Genomic DNA, 11090 nt, shown 5'->3' on the forward strand with positions numbered 1-11090 from the left:
GCAGGAACATATTTGCCATTGGTTCAGCTTAAAAGTAATTATATTCAAATACAGTAATAGAGTGCCACTTGTTACAAGACTATACATTCTCACATTTGCTAGTCATTACTCTTTGGTCTGTGTATCAAGCTGAAGGGCTTTCTCATTAGAACTACAGTAAATGACTAATGATCAAATCAATTTATGATGTGTATTCTCTTATCTCTTCACTGTTATGCACCATTAGTAAAATTATCCAACAAACTTTAATCTTCAATTGATAGGGTACATGAGATATTGATATACATTGGTGTATTGTTGGTATTCACCAACACCACCTGGTTGTAATTTGTGCTATTAAAAAAAGGACATTTTGATGTATTGCTTCATTTCCATTTCAAGTCCATTTCTCCTGCCTCCACGTTATAAATTGTTTTAATTGTGTTTCCAGTATTCCATATTCTGTTCCAAAATAATTTTTTGGAATCTACACATATTCCAAGATATCTTACAGTAAGTGAGAGCAAGGCTAAATCAGCCTGGAGGAAACACTGGACCTGTCTATATGTCAGCTTTGTAAATGAAGTGTCACTTCTAAAGGTTATTATTTTTTAAGAGATGCTAATATACTGCACAAGTCACAAAGCTATATATCTAAACATATTCTTTGGTGCCATGTGGATTTCTAAGATTGAATTAGAGGTATCTTAAAAATAAAACAAGGAAGGCATGTATTAAGATTACAGGTTTCTCAACTACACAAAACCTTTCATCTTTCCCACTTAATCTCACAAATACAGTAAGTGTGATATAATAGGAAAAAGAATACTTAAAAAGAGTGCTGGTCTAATCTCACTTGGAGCCACTTTTCCTTAGCTCTGTATGCAGTAAAATAAACTAAGACTAATAAGCAGCATTCCTTTTATGTGGCGACCCAGAATAATTGACCTTGATGTTAACTACAAGAATTTTAATCGATTTCTGCATAGCTGTTGAGTTCTGTTTAATCGTCCTTTAATCTGTACCACAATTCTTACTGTTTAAATAAAATAATGAATGTAGGCAGGATTTCGGGCCAAAATCTGTGGAGGCAAATAAAATACAAAAAACAACACTTAAAAATGCACAGCTGCTGAAACATGCAAACTGCGTTTTTGATGATAGATGATAGATAGATGTATTTTTGTTTTTTGAAAAGCCTTTAGCACATAATGTTTTGTCTGTGCACCCACCTCCACCAAATACACGGAAAGGAAAACAGCAGCTAAGGTGCTTTCTTCAGTTGCTCAACAGTTGATCAGTTTTATCTATTATCGAATACTGGCCCGTTTATCTCACTTTGGAGTACAGGTGAGTCAAGCGCTGCAGTAGGATGCAGTATTTATTTATTTATTTATTTTTACCTACACTGGGTAAAACCTTCAAAAATTAAATGTAAAACTGCCCATAGTGACACATTCATTTTTACACTAAAGCTTAATTTTTACAATCGTTGGTTTGCTTTCTGTGGACTTTACTTATAGGGACGCTAGCTTCTTCCTCCTTAAAGCCTGCCTGTCAATAAATTACCTTGTTAGCCATAGCCATGCTCCGTAGAAATTAGACTGTTAATGCTGTACAATGTTGGGATCACATTTATTGAAAGAAACATCTATTATTAGAATTGTTATTTTCAACTAATGAGCTAACAGCCTTCTTAAATATGCACACAGAAAGCGACATTCCAGAAGCTGAAGCTTAGCAACCTTTTACTGCCATGGACCGAGGAGGAATTATTTGATGCAATCTTTGCAGACCTGTCCAAGGCTTTTGATCTGGTGGATCACAGTCCACTGTTACAAAACTGCAGGCCTTGTGGCAATGGCCTGCTCAGTTATCAACAAGACCCCAATTTGTAAGGATAAGTGGCTTGTCTCAACCCTTCTTCGAATTATAAAATGGAGAATATCTGCTTGGCTCAGTTTTGTATTTGATTTTTAAAGTCATCAAGTGAACAAAATACTGTTAGTGTTTGCTAGTGTCCCATTAAGAAGGTGTATACCTAAACGAGTTTTTGAGTGCATGTTTACTACATTGTTCACATTTTGCTTATAACAAACTATGTTTATATGAATGTATTATTTGCTTATTCTCTAAAGGTGTGTGTGTGTGCAGGGGGGGGTGAGGGGATATCTAGATCTAGAAGCTGTCTTCTACATTTGCTCAAGTCAAGAAAAATGCATAAAAGTGATTAACTAAAGCCATATACAGGAAATACTTGCTGGTAGCTGATATTTTCAAAATGGAAACTGCTTGCCTCTTTAAGCTGAGTTTCTCTCACTTGTGTTTACATCCAACTAAAAGAGCTGAAACAACTCGTGAGTAAATGTAACACTGTATGTTTGTATCCCTATTAATGTGCTACATACATTTCTGCTTTTTTTCTGTCTAGGTTTAAACATTGCAGAGTACAGGCTGGAATTTTGGCTGGCAGATACATTTGTTCCAGTATGAGATCCAGCCATGGTATTTATTTATGTTTTAAATAAGAAAGTATGCTTACTTTTTGAACATGTATACAACATAAAGCTTAACCCCATTTAATTTAAAAGGTGGCAGATGTTAAGTTAAAACTGGTAATCTGTATTACCTTCCAAAATGACACATCCATGTATCACTGTGGTAAACATTTCAAAACAAACAGACCCCCAACTTTTCAGAGCTGGAGATTACTCTACTCCGATTCACACAGGCCTCAACTGCTGTTTTATGTCTGACAATCAAGACTGTATTTGACTGATATTGTGAGCATGAGACTAAACACATTATAGTGCATTTGCGGTCTTTGCTGCCAGGACCTCCATGAAATTGGCATTATATATCCTAGAAGTTTACTGCTAAAATCTAAATTATTAAAAAATAAATAATAATAATAATAATAATAATAATAATAATAATAATAATAATAATAATAATAATAATAATAATAATAATTGTTTGTTAACAATTCTAAAGGTTTTAAGTTAAACCTAGACAATTATCACAGAATTAAACAGTTTGTTTTAGGTCAGTTTGGTTATTTCGTCCTAGCTAAAAGATAGGTATGAGTAACATCAATAGCTACAGGGTGGCCACTTTTTTAGGAAAAAATAATAAGCAGTCTTAATTACATAGTGTGTTGTATTACTTCAGAAAGCTTAGGAGAATAATAAGGACAGCCTGCGTCCTTTCTCTGTTTGCTTTTTAAGCTCTATTTATCAAACTTCCCATAAAAGCAGCTTGTGTTAATATTCTACAAACACTTTACGACATATTTATGAGAATACTGTAATCACAACAAATGCCATCCACAAACAAACATCTCCTCCTTTGTTTGCAAAACTGAATACTATGAAACATGAGTCAGCCCTACAAGTACAAAACAAGTAGTCAGCCCTACTTGACTGTTGAAAACCATAAAAAACCATGCAACAATAGTCATTGAGTCCTGGTCTGACCATCTGGGCATGGGTACCAGTGTATGACATGGTCCCGAGGTAAATTCCTGGCTTTACCTTGAGATCATCTGTTCAACTACAGGCTATGAGCAGCAGGGCATTTTCTGCTCACATGCCAGTCTAGGCTGCAAAAATACTTGTACAGCCTGGTTTATTCTTGAGGTTCTTTGGTGTCATTAAATCAATTTGTTTTCAAAGGGCTTATTGGTACATGTTTTTGCTAATTCCATTGCGTGTGTTTTTCTATGTCTGGAGGTTTGATTGAATAGAGCCACAGAAGCTCTGTATTTTCAGATTCTTGACATTTACAAGGTGTTTAAGCTGTGACCAAGTCAGCATTGTACTGAACTAAATAATTGGGTTATTACTACACTAGGCCATTCTGTTGTTATGGTAATGAAAATAACCATCATCACCATGTCATCAAAACTGCTTCAGAGGTTATAAAGCTGTACAAGCATGTCTGCTGCAGCACAGCCAGTGTAATGAAATAATGCTTCTCCACTCAACATATGAAGAGGAGACACTCGGTAGTCAATCATCCCATACTGCCCCCAAGGTGTATGCTGCCCTTCATCACCCCACCGCAATATTGTAGTGTTGTTACGTATTTGGCTGTTTAGCATTGCTGCATTGTTTTAATATCATTAGTAGGCATCAGGATTTTTATACAAATATTTCTGTTGTATTTTCATGTCATGGCTTGTATTGAAATGTCTTTGGCAGCAGGGGGCAAAACTGTGTCTTCTTGATCTTGTGTATTAGTGTATCAGTATTAATAGTTTCAATCTCATTAAACTGGCTAATTGGTGTGTGTGTGTGGGGGGGGGGGCTTCTATACTATATAATTAATAAATATATGTTTTCAAATGGACTACATTACTAAATATATGTTATTTTGTACGTAATTGAAATTCAAATATTAGAAATTCCAAAGACATATTTTAAATCAAGAAGACATACTACGTAACAAGAAATCTTGTGTCAAGCAAACTTTCACAGTGTGACACATTGTTTAGACAGTAAAAAAGGGATCCTCTTAACAGTGCCTCTGACATTGAGGTTTTTGTGGTGGGAAAAGGGCTAAACCAAACTTCAAACATCTCCCTGGAGACATGAGTAAAAAAAACTACTCCAGAGGCATTTATTATTTACTTTTTAATTTTTTGTATAAATTCGCTACATATCGAGGGCCGCGATATAGTGAGAGACCCATAGAAAATCAAATAGGCTAACAAATACTGTACAACCACTCCCTTGTTTTATCGGGGGCGTCAGAGTCCAATATAAATCCTCTATGCAACCCACTTTTTCTCATTTTTCGTATAAAAAGCAGCACACTGTTTTAATTGGTACTACAAAGGGTAATTGCTTCTCATCAACTTAAGTCTCCAATTAAGTCTTGCTCTCCTTTCTCAAATGCACAAATCCGCTGCATTGAAATAATCCATTCCCAACATAGGATGCTTGTTGCTAGGCAGCTGACGTCACTGCCCTGTGACTTTTGCGGTGTATTGCTGCCACAAGTGAACACTTTATTGGCTAAAATAAAAAACGCTTCAGCAAGTAGAAATTGGCTTTGTGTTATTGTGCAATGCATGTATATGATAACAGTACAATATTAATGCTTTGTTTTTAATTGTTTTGTATATTTTTGTTTGTGATGTGCAGTACGGAATAAAACGAACAGTAATTCTAAGTGAAATTGCCTATGTATATTGAAGCTAAGTCATGTGCAATTAGACTGTAAAAATGGGGAGTCAACTCCTTACATGAACCCAATGTATTCACAGTCGAATGCATTTTTACAGTCGCTTACTGTAAGAACCTACTGATGTGATTGTCATGTGACGCACTGACTGCTAGGTACAAGTTAATTTATAGTATCTACAGTACAGTAAACCTTGACTATCCAAACCTCTATTTCACTGTATTTCTCTGAACAGCCCCTACTGCCCTGATGTTCTGCCAGCCCTCCTTCTTTGTGAATTTACATGTAAAATACTTGTTCCACAAAGGATATCCACCAAAGATTGATTTGACCGATTCTTTATTGCGTTTGACAGAAGGACCAAGAGAAACGTAATATACTTTTTGGGCCATGGCCTTGCCCATTGGAGCTCTAAAGCTGCCCGTGTGCTGGCTGACTGTGAGACTGTCAGCCAGGAACGTGAATGGCTTTAATTTTAAAATTATCCAGCACGGAAACCCAGGTGAGTTTTCTGCATGAATTTCATAATAGCAGGGGAAGAGGATCTGCCTTTGTTAATGATTGCCACTGTAGACAGATTGTTGCAATTAAATGTGATCACTTCTCTTGACCATTGATGACCCCAAATTACAGCGACAATCACAAAGGTACAGTTCGAATAAACCTGAAGATTGATCAATCACGATGGGTACAGTTCAAATAACGCTGAAGATTGATCAATCATGATGGGTACAGTTCAAATAAAGCTGAAGACTGATCAATCACGATGGGTACAGTTCAAATAACGCTGAAGATTGATCAATCACGATGGGTACAGTTCGAATAAAGCTGAAGACTGATCAATCACGATGGGTACAGTTCGAATAAAGCTGAAGATTGATCAATCACGATGGGTACTGTTCGAATAAAGCTGAAGACTGATCAATCACGATGGGTACAGTTCGAATAAAGCTGAAGATTGATCAATCACGATGGGTACAGTTCGAAATACAGTTCGGAGATGATGTCATCATAAAAGAATGAGATACCATTCCAGCTTGAAAGAAGACTGGGCCATAGTGATGTCTGCTCAACATCCAGCATTAAGATCAGTTACCGAATAGGCTAATCTCAGAAGGAACCCGATGAATGATCGACCTTGTGGAATGATTCTTATAGTGAAATTAAGATGACTGAGTAGAGAGAGTAGTTCGCGTTTTGTGCAAGACTTTCGAGAGCTGAATTTTTTTCTAAATTAATGCGCTGTAATTTGTCTTGAGGGGGTTGAGTTTCCATTTTTTCGGAATCCAATTCGATCCCGAGAAACTCCAGGCTAGTAGTCGGTCCTAAAGTTTTCTCCTCCGGTAGGGAACTCAAAGTTTTAAAAATAGAGATTTCAAAACTCTTATGGAACGAGCGGGCTGGTCTTTGAAGTTTACTAATAAATAGTCCTCAAGTAGATGAAGCATGAATGGAAGTCTGTGTTCATTTGAGAGAAACCAGCATAAGGCTTCAGACAGAGAGTTAAATATATGGGGACTACCTCCATTGAAACTCAAAAAGGTGCCATTGGAAGGGGTGAAGAGGATAAAGCAATAATGAGCCTTTTCTTGACAGAATATTTGCGAATTGCAACCCCTAGAGGGCTGATGTGGTACAACGCCAAAGGGGGTTCGGAGAATGGGCCGATCATGAACCCTTTAGTTAATTATTTATGCAGCAGCATGCTGACCGCTTTGGGATCATTTACAGTGGATTTTCAATTACGGGAAGAAAAAGACATGGGGGGGTGGTTACCATGCCTGTGGGAAATCCATCCTTAAGACCTGCTATGATAGTCTACAAACACTCTGTCGGGGTGGTGAATTAGTGAAGCAGCCAAGGCTATGGGATTAATGGCAGTGGATGGATTGAACTTGTACAGGCGCTGCGCTGAAAGCAAACCCTTTTGCTTTGCCCATCTCCGCAGAAGCTGCAGATGTGAAGAAACTGACAGGACTAAAAAAATGCAGACATTCTTATTAAAATTGTTACATATTTATTTTCCAGCAGCGAACATTATCTGTCTTCCCGTCTGTCATTAGGCTGATGAAGGTGAATTTGAAGTGGAGGATTTGCAAGAGATTGGGGAGGGCAGAATGGAATGAATGCAGTCTGGGTTAAAGGGTTGGTAACGTCGGATGATGAAGTAAGGGGGGCATGGTGTGTTTTTTATACAGGTGCAGTCATTATGATTTCCAACGCGATGATTTCCAACGCGATTCTGTGCATTTTACGGTACGTTGTCACTGCGCTGGGGCTTGTTAAGCATCTTTCTGACCGCCAGAGGGCAATATCTAGTTTGAAACTGCTTTCACTATAGATTAATAGCAGGGTCGAGATCATGTAAACTCTTTTGTGTAAGGCAATAGCCCAAAATAAATAAACTGTAAAGTAGCATATATCAATAAGATAAAGCATGCTTTTTCTTAAGAAATGTATTCATGCATTATGCACGTGAAGGTGGTTTTATATTTTCCTAGTTATTATAAAAAGTGTTTTTTTTTAAGAAAACAAAAATATATGGTAGGCTACTTAAACCATTCCACAAATATTTGCTTATGTCAGTAATAGCTAATAAAACAAAACTCAGGGTAGCCTACAGTTTGACACATAAAAACAGAATTTGATTTATATTTTCCCAGGACATTTGGCAGCTTTAACTTAAAATAAACATGACAAGAAAGGTTTGTACTTACTGTTTATAAGCCACTTCTCTTGCATGATTTTTTAAAGAACATATTCTGTGGTAGAAAGGTATAATCCTGATGCAGCAGTATTTTCTTTATGATGCAGTAGCAATATTACGACCTTGGCCAAACCGGACGTGCAATGCAATTGTTTTGTTTTTACACATTGCAGACAAAAAAATACAAAATAAAATAATCATTTGGATATAATTTTGCAATGTTGCACCGTTTACAGTTTGCTTCTATCATGTGTATAGGAGGCAGTGTGGTCCAGTGTTTAAGAAAAGGGCTTGTAACCAGGAGGTCCCCGGTTCAAATCCCAGCTCAGCCACTGACTCATTGTGTGACCCTGAGCAAGTCACTTAACCTCCTTGTGCTCCGTCTTTCGGGTGAGATGTAGTTGTAAGTGTCTCTCCAGCTGATGCATAGTTTTCACACCGTAGTCTCTGTAAGTCGCCTTGGATAAAAGTGTCTGCTAAATAATAATAATCCAGTTATTAAACTTTAAAGTTGACAGTTGAGCTTTTATTTGAAATACAAACCAGCGCTTGGAGATTGTGTCATTCACTACGTTAAATACTGTAGCCTAAGTGTTGATGTTTTTTTTTTAAACACATTATCTTACACATTTTTTACATTTCCACATTAAACGTTCCATTATTATTATTATTAATTATTTCTTAGCAGACGCCCTTATCCAGGACGACTTACAATTGTTACAAGATATCACATTATTTTTTACACACAATTAAATTATTTTTTACATACAGTTACCCATTTATACAGTTGGGTTTTTACTGGAGCAATCTAGGTAAAGTACCTTGCTGAAGGGTACAACAGCAGTGTCCCCCACCTGGGATTGAACCCACAACCCTCCGGTCAAGAGTCCAGAGCCCTAACCACTACTCCACACTGCTGCCCCATTAGTTAGCTAATCTTCTATCTAAAACTGTCACAGAGACTGTAAAGAGATATTTGGGGTAAAAACAAGAACACGATTAAATATTTTTAAAAAATTAACATATTGATGAATTAATCCCTTGTCTTTGAAGCAGGGCAGCATCGTGGTTCTCAGAAAGAATGGAAAAGAGAAGGATACTTTTCCAGTGAAAATTATGAAGCTTGGTGGTAAGCCCTGGATAAGGGTGTCTGCTAAGAAATAAATAATAATAATAATAATAATAATAATAATAATAATAATAATAATAATAATAATAATAATAAGCGTTTTTTTTTTTTTGCTCGCAAATTATATTATATTGTTGAATACTGGGAAGCGCTGTAGTGATGCAATTCATTAATCTATCTTATACTTTTTATTTTACCAGATGCCGATAAACTCGCTAAATCAAAAGCAGAGTTGGAGAGACAGCAGATCAAAAATGACGTTCAGAAGAAAAGAAAAATGAAGCTTTGTAACAATGAAAGCTGACATCCAGGTAAAAAGAGGAAGCTTGTCAATAAGCCAAAGGTACGATGTTATAGGCTACAAATGTTGTATTTATTTATTTATTTTACCAGGAAATTTACCCATTGAGACTGAGGCCTCATTTACAAGGGGGTCCTGGAACACAGACAAACAACACATCAATACTTGTGCTATTTGGAAAGTGTGTGCTACTGCTTATACTAAAATGCGTTTTATTTTCGCACACAGGCAAATGTCATTGCACAGCTCCATTCGCTGCAACCACCGACTGCATTTCACCTTTGCAGCAGCGAACCCACATTGTACCTGTTCACCTGGCAAAGAACTCTATTCTGAAAAAGCTTGTGCTGCAGAACGAAAAACAATGGAGAAGCATTAACAGCCTGAAGCGGCAAATTGTACATCTGCACAAGCAGTCAGATCTGTTACCAAAGTTGTGAGAAGCAATACCAGAAAAGCATGTTGCATACCCTGGGCATGACAGTACAAGAGGACTCAGTGCATTTCACCCAAGATCCAATTGTGGCTGCCATACCTGCCCCTTTACTGGACGCCGTGCAAAACTAGGTACTATGCAGTGCCACCATTCTGCCAGACATTGTAATCAACAGCATTAGCCTGGAAAAGGAAGTGGAAATCCATGCCTTGAGCCAAGGAAGATATGCTGCATTGTTGTTCAGGGTGCTCATTACAACTGAACGGTGGGCAAACAATGTAAATTACAATGGTTCGTGAGACAAAAAAAGGGCTGCCTACGAACCTGAAGCACATTCTATGGGGATACTTGCGCAGGCAGTTTAGAGTGGAACCACAGCACAACAAACTCGTAAGGGATCAAATAAACAAACAGCTCCGAATGCCGAGAAGATCAGACATCATGAAGTGATGTTGTTAAACACTGTGGTGTTTACTGTGTAAAAACTTAACGCATTCATTTTTGTATGCAATTTGTTCAAATAAACATTTTATTCACAGTACATTCTTTATGTGTATTTATTCGGTTTACAAAATAATCCTTACACACCCCAACGTAATGAAGAACACATTTCTTAACACCCACCTGGCAAGAAAATACCTTTAGACTTGCGAAGTGGCGACAAAATAATTTGTTGTCTAAAACGTCCCAGTTAATCCTAACATTAAATTATTCTAACGTTGTGGCTGCTTTAGTAGAAAAAGATTTGTGAGTCATAAAAAGCTGTGCCTCCATATCTCATGGCCAAATTGGTCAGGAGGCTAAGGTAGGCGTCTAGCTCCGAGTGGCGCATAGGATATGCATTGCAAAGAATGTCTCTGAATATACCGTAGGCTGTAACAAACTCTGGGAAGGTTAACTTTAACAGACGGGGGTCTTTGGATTTCAGTATAATAGCTACATCGCCGCAGTCCAAGACCCGATTGTCGTAAACATCGAGGGAAGATAGGCGCAAAAGGACTTCATCTACGTCCTTACCTTCTTGAATAAGCTGGAAACGAGTGTAGGACAAGACAGAGGAGTAGCTGAGTTTGGAGCCTCGGAAGTAGAGACTACTGTGGAAAGGTTAAAAGAATGGAGAACAGGATCACAGAGATCCAGGTCGGTCTTGGGGTTTTGAGCTGGGCAAATGTCGATATCGGGGATGAAATGGGGAGATGAGACATGCTGGGAAATGGAAGGATTGGACTCAAGAAGCAGTGCAATGAGATCTTCTCTGGAAGTGCCGACGCTATAAGAAATGTTCCTTATAAATAATGCTTTCAAGATACGCAGAATTGTTCAAGCTTGATCATTTTCTGATGAAAAGCGA

General features: G+C 37.5%; 1 long non-coding RNA gene across 1 annotated transcript; it reads left to right on the top strand.

The window, feature by feature from the left end:
* The first annotated feature begins 1741 nt into the window (after positions 1–1741).
* On the top strand, positions 1742–9351 carry LOC131705377 (uncharacterized). Its single transcript, XR_009310338.1, has 3 exons — positions 1742–1873; positions 2411–2484; positions 9203–9351. It is a non-coding gene; the product is annotated as an uncharacterized LOC131705377 (long non-coding RNA).
* Positions 9352–11090: the final 1739 nt, after the last annotated feature.

The sequence above is a fragment of the Acipenser ruthenus genome, chromosome 2 (assembly GCF_902713425.1).
Source record: "Acipenser ruthenus chromosome 2, fAciRut3.2 maternal haplotype, whole genome shotgun sequence".
Taxonomy (NCBI): Eukaryota; Metazoa; Chordata; class Actinopteri; order Acipenseriformes; family Acipenseridae; genus Acipenser; species Acipenser ruthenus.